Here is an 18,595-nt window from a genome sequence, read left to right as displayed (position 1 = left end):
TGATCCTTAAAGATGAGCAGGTGCCTGGTGGGTGTGGCTCAGTGGTTGAGCGTCAACTATGAACCAGGGGGTCACAGTTCGATTCCTCCTCGGTTCCCAGTGTGAAGTGTACAGGAGGCAGCTAATTAATGATTCTCTCTCATAATTGATATTTCTATCTCTATCTTTCTTCCTCTCTGAAATCAATAAAAACATATTCTTTTAAAAAAAGATGAGTAAGAATTGGCCAGGCAGAGTTGGGGAAGGTATTTATCTCAGAGAACAAGCGGGAGTGTGTGCAGTCTTGAAAGACCTGAGTGACAGGGCCAGGTAACATTCAATGCGATATGCTATTTGAGAAGCTATAGAGAGGAGGATAAACAGGGCAGCTGGGCCAGTTTAGGGGAGGTCTTTCTGTGTGTCATGATGAAGAGTATGGAAACTTTGCCACAAAAATCAGGACCATGGACTTTCGAGCCAGCTCTGCATCTCATCAGCTGGGTGACCTTGGGCAAGTAATTTAACTTCTCTGTGTCTCTTTAAAATGGAATTAACAATATAATTAAGAAGTCACCATAAATTAATTAATTAATTAATTAATTAATTAATTAATTTATTTATGGATATGTATGTATGTGTGTGTATTCCGACAAATATACTTTAAATTAACAGATATAATGACCTGAATGTAGTTATTATAAAGTCTAGAGTTTGGCACATATCAATCATCATATAAGTGTTCATTATTCTTGTTATGGGAGATGAAAGTTTTCCATATGCTTCTTCCTTACTCACCCACAGCATTTGCATACAATTAAAAAACATGCACTGTTTACTGTAGCCAGCCTCTCTCCCTGTCTCACCCTCCTCAGACACAATCCTCTCCTAGATCTGGTCTCATCGCCTTCTTATCGCCAAGCAACTCTCCAATCTATTTGAGTACAACCTTGCATGTTTTGCAACTTTTCCCCACCTCCGCATGTTTTGATCTTTTCCCATGGTTATATTTGTTGGTTTGAATCTCTTGATTGGTTTGGACAAACAGCTTCTGGTGATACAAACAAAAACAACATGCACAGACTGAGGGCACAATCTAGTTCTTAATTTCCTTGAAAATTCATGAAGTGTTTGAATGCTTAACAAGACAAACAAGCCAATTGTATTCTATCTGCATCCACCAGAGCCTTTGTTCTTTTCTGCTGATAGATGAGACTCCATGTAACACTTCGTCAAAAACTTCTGGCTGTTTGTTTCCATCCGCGTTTCACAGCAGATGGTGGAAACACCAACTAGGAGCTCTCAGGAGAGCAATGGGCCTGACCAAATGGTGCAGCGCAAGGGCTGGGAAGAAGCTGAGCTGAGGAGGCCACGGGAGGCGAGGACAACTGGCCTGAGGGTCAGGAGACCAGCCTCTGGATCCTGACCTTAACTTGCTCTGAACTCTGAACCCCTCAGATTTGCATCTCAAGGGGATTATTGTTATTCTCTCATAGAGAATTTGTGCACAGTGGCCACAGGACACAGTCTCTGGTGTTCAGAAACCCAGGGGAAGAGGAAGCAAGGCCATCTTCTCCCATTACTCCTCTTAGGAATCGGGAGAGTTTTCTTAGGAGCTTCCTGGCCAACCTCTCCTTTCTCATTGACTGAAAGTCAGGCCAGCCAGGACCAACCCTGAGGCATGTGGCTGTGGGAGGAAGGGGTAGATTCCTGAGTTTGATTAATGTTCAATTAGTCAGGAAGAGGGGGATTGGATGTATGCTTCTATAGGTTCATGCATGATGATGTTTGAAAATGCTGATGGGACAGGATCAGGGGCATGGCTGAAGGTTTTTCAGGAACTATCCTCTTCCACACAATGTTGTGATAATAATTTTGTGTGTCACTAGTGAAGTCAGCTTATATCAGCCCTTTTTGAATGGGAGACTAACATGTTTTGCTGAAACCCTGGTATACCACCACGTTAATAGCAGAGGCTCGACATCCAAGTGGAGTAACCCAAGGCTTAGGCCTTGGACCTCTTCTCTCCAAGTAACTCAGTCCCTTGGAGATGCCGTCCAGACTCATGGCTTTAATACTGTCCACATGTTTATAAAGCCAAAATTTATGTTTCCAGCAGAGGTGTGTCCCTGAACTCTATTCCAATCGGCTGGTCAACATTTCAACTAGGATCTTAACCAACTCAAAGACAGCATGTCTGAAACTGGGCTCTTAATATTTCTCTCTGCTATAACTTGTCCCTTTCCTGGTCTTCTCCATTCTAGTAAAGGCTCAGAGTAAAGACCTTGAAGACATGATTGACCCAGGTCAATCATGATTTTCCTCACACCTTTACATTCAACGGATCAGCAAATTCTATTGGCTCTGCCTTAAAAATATATCCAAATTCTAACCATGTTCCATCATTTCCTTGGCTACCATCCCTAGTCCAAGCTACTATGATCTGGATTATGTCAGTAGATTTCCAAAGGGTCTCCTTACCTCCCCCTTTGACTCACTTTCAGTCTATATTCAATATTGCAGTCAGATCATACTGTCTGGATACTGGATACAGATTAGGTCATTCCTCTGCTCAAACCCTCCAAGAGTAAAAGCTAATAATTTTTTTTACATAAAAGACCCCTCATTATTTTTCTGCCTTAATCTACTATTTTTCCCTGCCCTCACTCAATTCAGCTCCCACTGCCTCCTTGTTCCTCTAACACAGGCTGGCCACATTCTTACCTCAGGACCTTTGCACAAGCTATTTCATCTACTTGTAATATTTTCACCTCAGATTTCTGCTTGGCTTACTTTATTTTTTTAAAATATATTTTTCTTGATTTTTAGAGAGAGGAAGGGAGAAGGATAGAGAGACAGAAACATCAATGAGAGAGGAGCATCATTGATCGGCTGCCTCCTGCATGTCCTCTACTGGAGATCGAGCCCACAACCGGGCATGTGTCCAGACCAGGAATCAAACCAGCAGCCTCTTGGTTCCTGGGTTGACGCTCAACTCCTGAGCCACACAGGCTGGGCATTGGCTTACTTTCTAACCTCTTTCCCTTCTTGGCTAAAATGCCACCTTCCAAGCCACCCATTGAAAATTGCACCCTCTCTCAAACTTCCTGTTCTCTTCTGTTTAATTTTTCTCCTTAGTACTTATTACTTCCTAACATGCTATGCATTTTACTTTACTTATTTATCCTATTTATTTTGTGTCTATCTCAATTGATATAAATTCCATACAGATTGAAATTACTGTGCATTGTGTTTTGTTGTTGTTGTTGTTCACTGCTATATGCTGACAAACTTGACTAATCACTAGCTCTCAGTAAATATCTATTGAATGAATGAATTTATCAGACTGAAGAAATGTGAATGCCCTTTCATATACATATCCTAGGCAGAGCAATTGAATCAGGACATTTGGGGCTGGATAATGGACATGTAGTTTTAAAAGCTCCCTAGGGGATCTGATGCGATTTAGGACCCTCTGGTCTAAGGTATTCTCTGACCAACAGTATCTGTTTATTTGTCTCCATTAGTCAGTGTGACTATTTTACATAGATCCCAAGTATAGATATGGCACAGGCTGTTTGTCATCTTTATTATATTAACCGTTATAGACAAAATCCTGTGGTTTAACAAAGGCAGAAAGAATTTTGACCAAAGTAAATTAAAGAAAGGAGGAAACTTGCTTTTGTTTTCACTGATAGCAGTCTTGCTATGTCAATAGGTTACCAAGCTGAGGGCGTTTTCAATGACACAATGGAATTAGTTCTGTAATTACTTTCACCAACACAAAACTACAAGTTCTTGGGGCTATGAGTTTTAATAATATTTTTCAGAACACATTCGTTCATGAAGTCGCTGGGGAAGGCGGAAACATTGATTTATTTCAGTAGGCTTGAATGTTCTCATTTGGCCAGGGCTGTTGTACAGCTCTCTCTCTCTCTCTCTCTCTCTCTCTCTCTCTCTCTCTCTCTCTCTCTCCCACACACACACACACCCACACACCCACAGCCTGGAAAATAGCTGTAATTTAATGCTAGGTTACAAAAAGAGAAAAGAGTATCAGCTTTGCCCTCTTCCTCTCACGCTGGCTATTCTGGATCTATTTTATTCTTTCTCCTTAGCTCTGACAAAGCTAAACCCTTAAGCAGGTAGCTAGATATTCTGGCCATAGTTTCCCTCCCTTGGGTGGGGTCCACATTCGGCTGCCCTGCAGCCTCTTCTCTGAAACTGTGCTTATGAAGGCAACGCTGTATGACAAAGAGCCCAAAGACTGAATTTCTCCCTTCTCATCCCTTCTGTCGGTGTGTTTGACACTTACACGGCCCCAGCAGGAAAAAGAGGAGAGTGAATTTGCTTCTGTTTCTTCCTATGAGGACCCTATAAACCAAGCCTCTTCATGGGCTGTAGAGAATAAGAGAAGGAAAAGGTGCTCTACTGGGAAGTGCAGTACATCCACAGGCTCCACCCTCTAAGCTTCCTTCTTTGGCAGTTGTAGGGGTCAGCTCTTGACCCACACCCATAATTTCTATTCTGCAAAAGTATTCCTTTTTATAATGTCACTAGAGGCCCGGTGCATGAATTTATGCATCAGTGGGGTCCCTCAGCCTGGCCTGCGGGATCAGGCTGAAACCAGCTGTCTCACTTTCCCCAGGGGGTCCCAGATTATGAGAGGATGCAGGCCAGGCCAAGGGACTCCACCAGTGCATGACCGATTGGGGCAGGAGGGACACAGGAGGTTGGCAGCCGGGGAGGGGCCGCGGAAGGGCTCCAGGGCATGTCCGGCCCATCTCGCTCAGTCCCAATCAGCCAGACCCCAGCAGCAAGTTAACCTACTGGTCAGAGTGTCTGCTCCCTGGTGGTCAGTGCACATCATAGCGAGCAGTTGAGCAGCCTTAGCATATCATTAGCATATTATGCTTTGATTGGTTGAAGGAACAACCAGACGACTGGACACTTAGCATCTTAGGCTTTATATAGGATAATGTCTCAAAATGTGTTAGAAGAGGCTCTGAAGTGCCCACTCATTTGATATGGGAATGGGAAGATGTCAAAAGTGTGGTGTTTACCCTCTCTTCTTCTCTCAGTTCTACTTGCACCTCTCCCTGGGGATAGAGTCTCTCTGCTCCCAAGCATGTGAGTGAGGGTGGACAGGTGGTTTAGTCTATAGCTAGTTGGACACTCCAGCCTCAGTGATTTCCTGCTCTGGGGATGGAAAGGAGGGCACAAGAAGGAATGTTGTGCTATGAGAAGGGCTCTCTCTCATACTGGGGCCCTGTTGTGTCTTCCACAACATACAACCTTGAATGTGAGATTGGAGAGAAAGCGCGCGTGTGTGTGTGTGTGTGTGTGTGTGTGTGTGTGTGTGTAAGAAGAAAGGGCTTATGAAATCTCATCCTCCATGTCCAAATTCCCACACTTAGGCAATGGCAAAGACATTTTTGGTTATTGCTTTGTGTAGAACATAGGAAAGTCAAACTGCTTGTTAAAGTTCTTTAAAAAAGATGTGGTGGGGATAATAAATTCATTTGTTATCATGAGTTTTTGAAATTATAGTGCATTTTACAGAAATTACAGTGCTTGTATCATATTGTTTTCCCAAAGGCAAAGAAACTGAGAATTGGCAGTACATCTATTCAAATGATGCTATTATATTTCCATTCTGGACATGTTCTCTGGTGCTGTGCTGCTTATCACTTGACAGATGTTCTTAGGGTAAATCACTGTACAGTGAAGAAAGAGTGGGGTGAGAGTATCTGAAAAATTGATAGGAATTCTGTGATGTCACTGCATGCTATTCCATTTATGATTCAGAATGTGAGCAACAGCATGTGTTGGTTTATTACTTATGATGAAAGAAACAAATCGCCAGACTTCAGCATCAAAAATCTTTGTTTTAGACATTATTTTATAATTTTGACAAGGCTGGGGGTTCAAAAACTGCTTTATGGCATTATTTTTATTTGCAGTGGTGCAATCTGTTCCTGCCATTATGTCAAACATGTTGAGTAAATTGATGGACTAGATGTTGAATTTACTGTCTATTAAAACTATCAATTTAAAGCATGTTATTCATTAAATATTAGTGTATTATTTTCATAACTATCAGCTACTATTGGGTGAGTATTACATAGGTTTTATAGGTACAACTGAGCATTATAAACAGTCACTAAAGTAAGGTGCTTATAAGCGGTTGACATGATTGTGCATATACATTTATCACAGCTAGAGGTTAGGTAAAAATAAATTATAGTTGTAGAGGTGTGTGTGTGTGTGTGTGTGTGTGTGTGTGTAGTCTCTCTTGGGATAGTATTATTTACTAATACAAAAAGGATTTTCATGATATACCAATATTTTTTTCTTTCTTGAAGAAAAACTCAATTGAGGAAATGAAAAATAAACTGTTAAGAGTTTAAAATGCAACAATAGTGAAAACAACAATGACAATGATTTTTGCTTTGAAATCACTTTTAAACTTAATATTTTATTTAACTATATAATGTAAATGAGATAGGAGTTATCTTTTATTTAGAATTAAAAAACTAAGCTTATATCAGACTAAATGAACATCAAAGTATTTCTTCAACCTTTCAGAAAAATAGGGATGAATTTCAGCACTTCTCACTTAATGCCTTTATAGCCTGCTGCTGTGATTGTTATTATTTTACTATTGGGCTATTTATAGCTGGTCATGGGATGACCTCGGGTAATATTTCCCTAAGGTTTTATATATATATTTCACAAATAATATCCAACTGAGTGATATCTCATTGCTAGAGTCCCCCAAATAAGCAGGAAGTGTTATTTGAATTTTTCTAACCAAAAAGAAAAATTGCTGGTGTTTATCAAGATACCTTGAGTTTCAGGCTGGGTTGTTACAAAAAGGATTTACGACTCACACATGAAAATGTGCCACACCTTATGTATTAAGCATTAGAGATTTCAGATAAAAATTCTACAATTAAGTGGCAGTTTTTATTTTAATAAGTGTCAGAATGTTCTAATCATTTGATGCCTCATCACTACTGTCTTGTGCTAACAAAAGATGAAATACAGATGCAAATTTTTTTCAGGGTACACCAGAAATTGTTAGCAGTGATTTCAACCTCTAAGCAGAGGAGTGATTATTTTGTTCTTTTTGTACTATTAAAAATACATCTATTACTTTAAAAATAAATTTAAAGTGTACAATACTTATGTAAAAGGTTGAAACACAAGAACTGTAAACTCATCTTTAAGAAAACCCAAGAACATGGTGTTGCAAGACGTCTCTAACGCAGAGCCCCAGCCTGTATCTGTGGGTCAGACTAGTCTGAGAATTATGGTACAGCTGCAGCTTGGAACCACCACCACCAGGGAACCAATTTTCTGAGTAAATGAAGAACTTGATGATAAAATAAAAATGAAGGGTGCATAAGCTGAACGTGATGAGGGAAATCAGCATTTCTAAATTCAAAAGGATGTATGTCAGGTTATTCTAACAGTTAAAATCACAATTCAATTTCTGTTTTGCTATTTTTCCTTTCTACAGTTATTTCAGTGCATGTATTAGTTTGCTAGGGTTGCTATAATAAGATATCACAGACTGGGTATGTCAAACAATAGACATTTATTTTCTCACACTTCTGGAGACTGGGAGTCCAAGATCAAGGTTCTGGCTGGGCTGCTGGTGAGGCCTCCCTCCTCGGCTTAAAGATGGCCACCTTCTTACGACGTACTCACGGCCTTGTCTCTGTGCACATTTATCCCTGGTGTCTCTTCCTCTTCTTGCAAGGCCACCAGTCCTATTGGATTGGGGCCCACTCCTATGACCTCACTTAATCTTAATTACCTCTAAGGAGGCTCTAAATCCAAATATAACATTCGGGGTCAGGGCTGTAACCTATGGATTTTGGGGGGGACACAATTTAGTCCGTAACAGTGGAGCATCTCAGGATTTATAACTTAAATTGGGAACCAAACTCCTTGTTTAAGAGCACTGTGCTGTGTTGCTGGACTGTTTGGGGGCCTGATATTCTCTGGGCAAGTGCCAGAATCCTCAGGTGAGAAGAGCTATTTTAAGAAAAGAAAGAAAAAAAGAAAGCAGATGACAGCAAAAGTCAATGAGCAGCAAAACAAGTATGTTTGGAGTTTTGAATGAGCACCCAGGCAAAGCTGCTGTCTTCTTTCAGCCTTGGGACAATAAAAGCAGAAATGACCACATCAAACAGAGTGAACAAGAGGGGAACATTTTAAATGGAACCATATGGCTTTCTTGGGAGACAGTGATGGCTGCAAGGCAGGCACTGGTAGCTCCAGGATTCTCTGGGTGTAGATCCCCAAACTGGGAGCCAGGAGCCAGCAGCTGGGAAAATGAGCAGGTCCAGGACAACCTATGTATTTTCTCTGAATTAGAGAAAGGAATTTGGAGGTGCTGCATTCCAGGGAGCCAGTGGGTGAAGCCAAGTCACAAATTGCTGTTCTCTTGTTTCTGAGTGTGACGCTGCTGTGGCTCTTGGCTGGTGGCCAGGGAAACACCTGTTGTGGTTATTAGGGTCCATGGACTGGTTTAGGCTACTGCAAGCTTAGGGCCCAGATAGCTACCATCAATAAAAGTAACTTACCTAGTTAATGAAAGTCTCCTTTAGCTGGCATCTTCTAGCAAAACTCACTCCCTTCTACAAAAGATATTTCTGTTCAGATACAGATCCCACATTATGCCTCTACTATGAAAGAAAGTCTTTGAAAGCAATCACAAATATGAAAGAAAACATATGAAGTGGATAAAATGCGTTGACTATAAAAACAGATGATTGCTTTTACTTATCTCCTAGCAACACTCTCGCTTTTCCATTATAAGCTCAGTATTTACTGGTAACTTCAAATTATGACCTGTTTTCTCCTTATGCTGATGCATTTATTCAAAACAGTATTTTATCTTTAACTTTATCATGATTGGGTATTTCTAGGATCTCAGAATGCTTTTCAAGGTGGTACAGTTTCAGTCTTCATAATTTAAAATCACGTATAATTTTGTATTACAGATCTTCCTTATCTTATGATGGGGTTATGCCCATTATTTAACTGAAATACTTTTAAAAATGCATTTAATACACCTAACCTACCAAACATAACTTTAGCCTCGCCTACCTTAAAAGTGCTCCAAACACTTACATTAGTTTACAGTTGGGCAAAATCGTCTAACACAAAGCCCATTTTATAATAAAGTATTAAATATCTCATGTAATTTATTGAATACTGTACTGAAAGTGAAAAACAGAATGGTTATAAGTGTATTGGTTGTTTACCCTCATGACCCCATGCCTGACTGGGAGCTGTGACTCACTGTTGCTGCCTGGCATCCCAAGAGAATATCATCCTGCATATCACTAGCCTGGGAGAAGGTCAAGATTCAAAGCATGGTTTTCACTAATGCATATCATTTTCGCATCACTGCAAAGTAAACAAATTTTAAGTCAAATCATAAGTCGGAGACTATCTGTATAAGCATAGACAGAGAGACAAGACTATCCAAATTCTTCTAATTAATTGAAACTTTGTTGTAACTATTTCTTAAAATACTTGTATGACCTCATAGAACTTTCAAATCTGTTCATTTATGAAGATTTTAAAGTCTAAAGGCATTTTGGGTAATTTATTGTCACTAGTTTCTACATGTCCTTACCGCTGTCTATATAATTCGCCTAGCATTTTAGTAAAAAGCAGAATACACAATTCTCCTATTTGGGGATATGTTTCCCAACTCTCCAGTGATATTATTAATTCTTTGGGGGAAGGGACTGTACTATAGAGACCTTAAAGCTCAATAAGAAATGTTTCTTAAATACCTACTTTGTACAATAAATTCTGTGCTTGGGATACAATGACTCATCAATTGTCATAGTAAACACCAAGCATTCACAGTCCAAATAGAAATACAACACAGAAAGCTAATCTCAGTATAACATAGATAAAAAATAGGGTTATAGGACAGCAGTTCTCAAAACTTTTGATCTCACAACTACTTTATACTCTTGAAAATGAATGAGAATTCCACACAGCTTTGGTTTATCTGAGTTATATCTATAAATCTATTAATTAGAAATTAAAACAGAAATTAAAAATATTTTAATTAATTAATTAAAAAGAATAAACCCCTGTATGTTACCATTAGAAACATATTTTATAAAAAATAATAACGATTTGTTAAAACAAAAAATAAGTGGTAAGGGTGTCATTATTTTACATTTTTGGAAATCTCTTTAATATTTGGATCAGTAGAAGACAGCTGGATTCCCATAACTGTGCCTGCATTTAAGATGTTGTAGCAATTTGCTTTGTTTGAAATATATGAAGAAAATTTGGCTTCATGCGGATACGAGATGGGAAAAGGGAGGAAGAGTATTTTCATCTTTTTGGATAACTGGGTAATTGTTTTTTGACAATACATCAAAATTCTACAGGTAGTAGTTTCCTAAAGGTTAGTTGTAGTGTGGAGTCTGACGCTGCCTTTTGGTGCTGTTTTGCATTGAACTCCCTTGGTCTATTTTGCATTTTGTATTCATCCTTTTTCCATGTATGGTTTTGTGACATGGTGCATTGTTTGTTTGAAAAATACTGTCTCACTAAGTTATGCAGAACTTGAAAATGTTTACACATTTTATACAATATTTAAGAATTATTAATATTAGCACTCAGCTAATCTCATTGCTGATTAGAAATGTCCTTAAGGATTGGGAAGCTGTCAAATTCATAATGGCAAATACATTTTTTTAGCAGAACTCTAATTTTCATTAGAAAGATTAAATTTGTCATTGCCAACAGATGCTGTCAATTGTTTTCCTAGTAGTGACAGGCTTTCTTGTTAATTTTTGAGAAAATGTCTGTCAAGTATCCAAGTGTGAATAACCATCATTTGTCAGTTATTCTTTCAAGCAAAAATGTTGCTCCATGAAGAAAATCCAGCTAGTTCAGCTTGCAATTCAGACATCCTGCAAATATTTTTTAAAAAAATAAACCTTTATTGTTCAGATTATTACAGATGTTCCTCCTTTTCCCACCCATAGCCCCCCTCCATCCCATGCCCTTACCCCCCGCCACTGTCCTCATCCATAGGTGTAAGATCTTTGTCCAATTTCTCCCCCCACTCCTCACACCCCCTCCCCCCCAAGAATTGTCAGTCCACTCCCTTTCTATGCCCCTGCTTCTATTATATTCACCAGTTTATTCTGTTCATCAGATTTTTTTTGACTTAATTTTTAGATTAACTTGTTGATAGATATGTATTTGTTGTCGCTTTGTTGTTCATAATTTTTATCTTTACCTTTTTCTTCTTCTTCCTCTTCTTAAAGAATACCCTTCAGCATTTCATATAATTCTGGTTTCGTGGTGATGAACTCCTTTAGCTTTTTCTTGTCTGTGAAGCTCTTTATCTGACTTTCAATTCTACATGCTAGCTTTGCTGGGTAGAGTAATCTTGGTTGTAGGTTCTTGCTATTCGTCACTTTGAATATTTCTTGCCACTCCCTTCTGGCCTGCATGGTTTCTGTTGAGAAATCAGCTGACAGTTGTATGGGTACTCCCTTATAGGTAACTAACTGTTTTTCTCTTGCTGCTTTTAATATTCTCTCTTTGTCTTTTGCTCTTGGCATTTTAATTATGATGTGTCTTGGTGTGGTCCACTTTGGATTCCTCTTATTTGGGGTTCTCTTTGCTTCCTGGACTTGTAAGTCTATTTCTTTCACCAGGTAGGGGAAGTTTTCTGTCATTATTTCTTCTAATAGGCTTTCAATATCTTGCTCTCTCTCTCCTCTTCTGGTACCCCCATAATTCAGATGTTGGTATGTTTGAAGTTGTCCCAGAGGCTCCTTACACTATCTTCATATTTTTGGATTCCTTTTTCTTTTCAGGATGGGTGTTTTTTGCTTCTTCATATTTCAAATCTTTGACTTAATTCTTGGGATCCTTTAGTCTGCTGTTGGATCTCTGTATATTATTCTTTTAGTGTATGCTTAATTTCTGACTGGTCCTTTTCCATTTTTTTGGCATTTTCATTAAGATCCTTGAAGGTCTCACTAAGTTCCTCAGAGGTTTGTAGAAGATTCTTGAGTAACCTTATAACTGTAGTTTTGAACTCTATATCCAGTAGTTTGCTTTTCTCCATTTCTGTCATTTGTGACCTGTTTCTTTGTCTCCACATTTTGGCTGCTTCCCTGTGTTGATAGAGTGGCTTTGTGTGGTAGGTGTCCTATTGAGCCCAGTGGCTCAGCCTCCCCAATCACCTGAGGTGGACACTCTTGGTGCACCCCTTTGTGGGCTGGGTGCACAGTTTTGTTGTAGTTGAGCCTTGATAGCTGTTGTTATCCCTGGGAGGAAATGACCTCCAGAACAATTGACTGTGAGGACCCGCTGTGTCTATAGTGGAAGAACTGCTGTGCTGGAGACACCCTTATGGCGCAGCACTTGCTTCAGTGGGGCTTTGGTGCTCACTGAGTCTGCCTCTTGAGTGTGTCACTTATGGATGTGAGGAGTTGAAATCTGGTATCTGACCACTGGGTACACTGGCTCCTGGATCTCCAAGGAGGTGCAAAGTCAGCTACTGAATGAGGCCACCCAGCAGGAAGTCCAGCAAGATCTGCAGATTTCTCCTTTTTGTTTGGGGTTTGGAAGTTTTGGAGCTCTCTGACCCAGCTGCAGTTTGTTAGGTTAGGCTGTGAAAGGACAGGCGGTTCATTTGTGCCGCTGCACACAGCTTTGGTGGGGTTGTAAATTGGGTGGGGCAGGGTCTCAGGGAATCACCAGGGCAGAGCAAACAGCGATGGCTCTCCATCAGCTGTCTCCTTGTCTCTTTGTCTCCGTGTCTCTGGGTCTCCAGGTCTCTGCATCTCAGTGTCTCCACATCCCCAAGTCCCCGAATCCCATGCCCTGAGAGTAACAATGATCCCTGCGAGCAGCTCTGCAAGAAAGCCACCCTGACTTTCTGACTTGATGCCTGACAGTCCAGTTTTTCCCTGTAGTAGTCTGGGTCCCCAGAGTCTTGCCGGAAACGAGTTCAGTGCAGTCAGGAGCTTGTATCTCCCTTCCAATTGAAAAAAAAAAACAAGCCGTGCACCCAGTTGCAACCCGTTTTGCATGCCTCCATACCTCTGATCTTGGTGCCTCCACACCTCCTACCCAGTCTAAATGCATTTTTTTCTTTCTTTCTAGTTGTAGAACTTCCACTCAGCGAGCTTTCCCATGGTTTTGGATGATAGCCGTTTTGTCTTTTAGTTGTAGTTTTAATGTGGTTGTGGGGGTGGCACATACAGGTATATACCTTATGCTGCCATCTTGGTTCTTCTCCCATACTGCAAATCTTTAAGACAACTATCAAACTTTGAGAGGCACCTGGTGTGCCTTATGTGTACATTCCGCTTTGCCAGGTGGAATTAAAAGGTTTGTACTTTAGGGCTGAGATGTAACAAGATTAATATATTTCACTGTGAGTACATAGCAGTGAAGACTACAGTGACTACTAGTACATGTTGGTGCCACTGCCTTGATTCACGTTGGCCCCCAGCAGTTTCACTCAACACTGCTTTGGATCACAAATAATGTCAACAGTGAAAAAGCAAATAATGTCATAGCATTAGTACAAAAATATTGTTGTCCTTGTGAACCCCATAACATTTTCTTGGAGATTTGAGAACCACTGCTTTAGGAAAAGAACAGAGAAGCACTTCACCTGGCCTGGTTGGGGAAGGGCTGGGGGGACGAGGAGGGGGGGGGGATAGAAGGGGAGGGCTAAGAGACTGGTTCATGGGTGAGATGACTAAGAGGATGTATAGGAGTTACTCAGTGGGAGGTGGTGGTGTGGATAAGTGTACTACTTTTCTATCACTATCTAACAAATTATCTCAAACTGGATGATTTTCAATGATACCTGCTTATTGCCTCACAGTTCTGTAGATTAGAAGTCCAGCCATGACGTGGCCAGGCTCTCTGCTTAGGGTCTCACCAGACTGAAATCAAGGTGTCAGCTTGGCTGTGTTCTCATCTGAGGCTTTGTGGTTGTTGGCAGGACATAAGTTGTGGTTGTCTAAGACTAAGGTCTCTCTTTTCTTGCTGGGTGTCAGCCAGGGGCAGTTCTCGGCTGCTAGAGGCTCCCTGAGACTTCTGCTAGGCGGCAGTTTGTTTCTTCAGAACCAGCAGGGGAAAGAGCCCACTTCCTTTTTAGGGCTCACCTGTAGGTCAAGCCCATCGAGGATAATCTCCCTTTGGATGAACTCAAAGTCAACTTTTTTTGGAAACTTCATTTTTTAAAAAAATATGAAACCTAATCATGGGAGTTAAATTCATTACATTTACAATCCACTCATATTTAAGGGGTTGCAAAGGGTGTGTCACCAGGGGTGCAAATCTTGTAGGAGCATCTCAGAATTCTGTGCAGCACAGGAGGATACCAGGACAGTTCAGGCAGAGATATAGAAACAGGGGAGGGGGATAAGGTACAGGATTTTCTAGCCACTTTGCTATACATCTGAAACTAATGTAGAATAATACTGAATGTAAACTGATTGAAAAATAAAAAAGCAAAAAAATAATGTACTTCCAATATACTACATTTTCACATAACTATCTTTAGTTCCCTTTATAGTTTAAAGTAAGGTTTCAGAGATCAATGCTCATTCAAGTTGTAAAAAAGAAAAAAAGGGGAAGGAAAAAGAAATTTGGGGAAATTAAAACCTTGTTGAGGACATATTTTCAGTAGGAGCTAATGGTGGGGTAGAGAGGAAATGGATCAAAAAGGGGAGGGAAAAATTATCCACCTCAAAATTGTCCTGCTAGCTGTTCCCTGAGCTGTCATACTAGCTTGCCCTCCCCAAATCCTCCCCCTTCCCTATGGGTACTGCTTTGTGGCCTCCTAAGGATAGCTCTGAAGGAGAGATGAGCTAGCTCTCAAATTTTATGGAGAAACCGTCCAAACTGTGTTAAAAGAACGTCTCACATGTCACAGTTTACCTAACTTAGAAAAGAGAAAGGTCTTCCTGACTTCAGGCAACCAACTTTGATTTAACACAAAATCAATCCATTGAAGGGATCCTTCCAGATTTAATAACTCAGAGGCTTGGTCTACGCTGGGAGAGCTGTGATTCGCTGTCCACCTACTCCCCAGCCTCCCCAGCTCCAGCTGATCTTCCCACACGGTCACCCAAAGAATCCTCATCAAGACGTTACTTTTAATTAAAGTCCCTTGTCTTCTCAAAAGCCTGGGAAGACTCCTGAATTTCTCTTAGGCAAAAGTAGAATTTCTGATCATGGACTTTGAGGCCTCTGACCAGAGTTGCCCTTTTCCCCATCCCATCTTCTTCATTTTTCAGGAATTGTTTTGTTGATTACAAAGCACCAAGCCAGACTATCATGTTGTGGCATCCCTTGGGTAGAGGAGGTGACATGAGAGACAGTGTCAAACCAGCTGTCCTCAGAGGTACGCCACCGGTGGGGACCTTTGAGCCAGACAGAAGTGAGAGAAGAGTTATCTCATCCTCTCAATTCATAGTGCTCTCCTCCTTCAAAACACTTAGCATGTCACATTCTAGATCAGTGATGGCGAACCTATGACACGCGTGTCAGAGGTGACACGCGAACTCAATTTTTTGGTTGATTTTTCTTTGTTAAATGGCATTTAACTATATAAAATGAATATCAAAAGTATAAATCTTTGTTTTACTATGGTTGCAAATATAAAAAATTTCTGCTTTTTATGTGACACGGCACCAGAGTTAAGTTAGGGTTTTTCAAAATGCTGACACGCCGAGCTCAAAAGGTTCGCCATCACTGCTCTAGATGACTTTTCCCAGAATGGTTCGATGTAGCACAAGTTATCTAGTTATCTGTAGACATTAGGAAGGAATGCAAAGCACAAACAAGAAACAACTAAATGAATGAAAACAAAGCAAGGCAATAAAAGTATATTTTAAAATATCCTCTGATCTTTGATCATAAATAAAAGTAAAACCACATCCAAATATAGGTTGTCCCAAAAAGTGTATACACATACATTTTTTAAAAATTTTTGCTGCAAAAAGCTTTATTGTTTCATTTGGTCCAATGCATGGGAGAGGGCTTCAGGGTGGTTAAAGGAATGGCTAGTGTTTCAGGGAGAGGCTCAGGTAAAGCCAAACCCCAGGGGGATGCAGAGGGGCCCTTCCAAGGCCTCTGGGCTCCAAAGGCTCCTAGTGGTGCTTGAGGGGGAGCCTTTCGAAGAGACACTCGCCCCGCCCAGCCTGGGGGCCGGCAGCCTGCGGAGGTGAGTCAGGTGTCGCCCATCTTCTTGATGAGTTTCACCTCCTCTCCCGGAAGTGGTTCTGCAGGAAGTCCCAGAGCTGAGGGTCTGCATGGGCAGAACCCAGGGCCTGCAGCTCCACAAGGGCCTGGTTCAGGGTCCTCTCCAAGCCCAGGGCGGCTCCCATGGTGTCCTGAGTTTTGCCCACTCACCCTGGGGAGGCTTCAGCAAGAGAATGCAGCCACCGTGGTGGATTTGCATCTTTAAGAGACACAGTGCCCTCGGCTTCTTCTCCTCCGCCAACTCTCGGAAGAAGCGGCTCCGCCCTCAAGAGCCACGGTGGAAATAGAAGCCCAGAGAGAGGTAGGTGTGGGAGGCCCGCAGAGGCAGGCTGGCCAGGCGGTTGACCGCAGCCTCCTCCTCCTCGGTGGAATAATTGATGAATTTGGGAACTCATGTGTTTAGCAATAAGGAAGTTAAGGTAGAAAAAAAAATGGTGTATTAGCTGGTCCTGGAGGTGGTTCTGAAGGTGGTGACTGATAAGACACAGGAGAGTGGCCGGAGGCTGGAAGAAGGGGTGTCCCTGGGTCTGTTCCATCCAAACACTGTTGAAGTAAGAGACAGATCCGGGACTGCCGAGGGCACTGCCCACACACATTTTTTGACAGCTCAATTGATGTTTCTTTCTTTTCATATTTAACCCATTGGAATTAATAATTATTCAAAGTGTGTGTGCCTTTTTGAGGACACCCTGTTTGTCCCTTTTGAGTTGAATTATTTATTTCTCCAGTTCTTCATTATCTTCTCCTCCCTTCCTTCCAGTGTGTACTTTTGGTGCTTGCTTGGCACTGGGGCTATAGAGACGAGTATAACAGAGTCTCTCCCATTAAGAAGGGTAATTTCTAGGAGAAAAACATGTAAACAAATGTTAACAATTTTGTGTGATGCAAAGGAGCAAATGGTCATTTCTTCCTCAAGAGTGCGGTGTTCAGCAAAGTCTCCCTAGAAGATTCTGCCTTTCATCTGGGCCTGAGAGAATGAGTATTTTCTTGGTGGAAGGATTTTCTAGGAAAGGGAACAGTATATGCAGAACACAAAACTTTGAAATAGTGACACGTAATTATCTCTTCAACTTTAAATAGTTATATCCAGTGACCTAGATAGTCATTTATATACCACTATAGTCTAGAAAGAATTTAAGGTCACTTATGAAATACGTGCACTATCAAACAATAAACCGAAATGAAAAAACAAGTGGGTGAGTAAATCAGGACAGAGAAAAATCAGGGGTAGGAAAAGCAAGTTTAGTAACAAAACGCGTGGCATAGGATTCTATCCACTTGGCAGAGGAAGGCCGTACATTTGGAATTAAGCCTTTTGGTGCCAAACCAGAAAGAGAGACACGCAATCAGCTGCAACATTTAGTGTCCACAGGATCAGAACAGCCGTCTTTCAGGAGCAGCACAACTCTTGTGTTGAGAACAAAAACGAATTTCTCTTATGGGTCTACACAGAGGACATTCAGTAATTCTGGGAATGATGCCCTCAACAGCATCTTCTTTTTTTTTTTTTTTTTAATATATTTTATTGATTTTTTACAGAGAGGAAGGGAGAGAGATAGAGAGTTAGAAACATCAATGAGAGAGAAACATCGATCAGCTGCCTCCTGCACACCCCCTACTGGGGATGTGCCCGCAACCCAGGTACATGCCCTTGACCGGAATCGAACCTGGGACCTTTCAGTCCGCAGGCCGACGCTCTATCCACTGAGCCAAACCGGTTTCGGCCCCTCAACAGCATCTTTATACCAGTGCAGGCCTGAGGCTCATAACACTATTTCTTATAATGTGTTCCAGTGTAGGCTAATGACATATTTTCAAGGTTCCAGTGGGTAAAAGTGTTCCTACATTGTTCAGGGTTAAACATTCTGTCAAGTCATGTTTACTGTTTCTTCCTCCCACCCCCTACCCACCCCCCCATGCGACCTTTTTTTTTTTTAAGCCAAGTAAGGGGTTGAGTTATATGTACTTTAAAATGTTTTCCAGGATAAATTTTTTGCAGCGATGCTATATAGTGTGTATTTGATTGCTACTGATCTGGGTGCTAGCTGGTTGCTAGCTGGTTTGATAATTCCTTCATTGAGTTTTTAAATTTATGCTTATAATGGTCTCATCAACTTACTTATCAGTTGTTTTATGGTTATTTGACCTATTTCTCCATTAGATGATTGAATCCTTGCAATGGAGGCAGGGGAATGCCCCCCCCCCCCCCAAACTCTATTCTGAGGCTCAGCCCACAGTGGGTCTCCTAATGGTGTAGTGGGCTGCCTGCTTTTAGGTGATATTATCTGGTGTTTAGCTGTTTGCCTTTTCTCCCTCTAAC

The sequence above is a fragment of the Myotis myotis genome, unplaced genomic scaffold (assembly GCF_014108235.1).
Source record: "Myotis myotis isolate mMyoMyo1 unplaced genomic scaffold, mMyoMyo1.p scaffold_m19_p_7, whole genome shotgun sequence".
NCBI lineage: Eukaryota > Metazoa > Chordata > Mammalia > Chiroptera > Vespertilionidae > Myotis > Myotis myotis.
The sequence above is the reverse complement of the archived record's forward strand: the minus strand, read 5'-3'. Positions refer to the sequence as shown.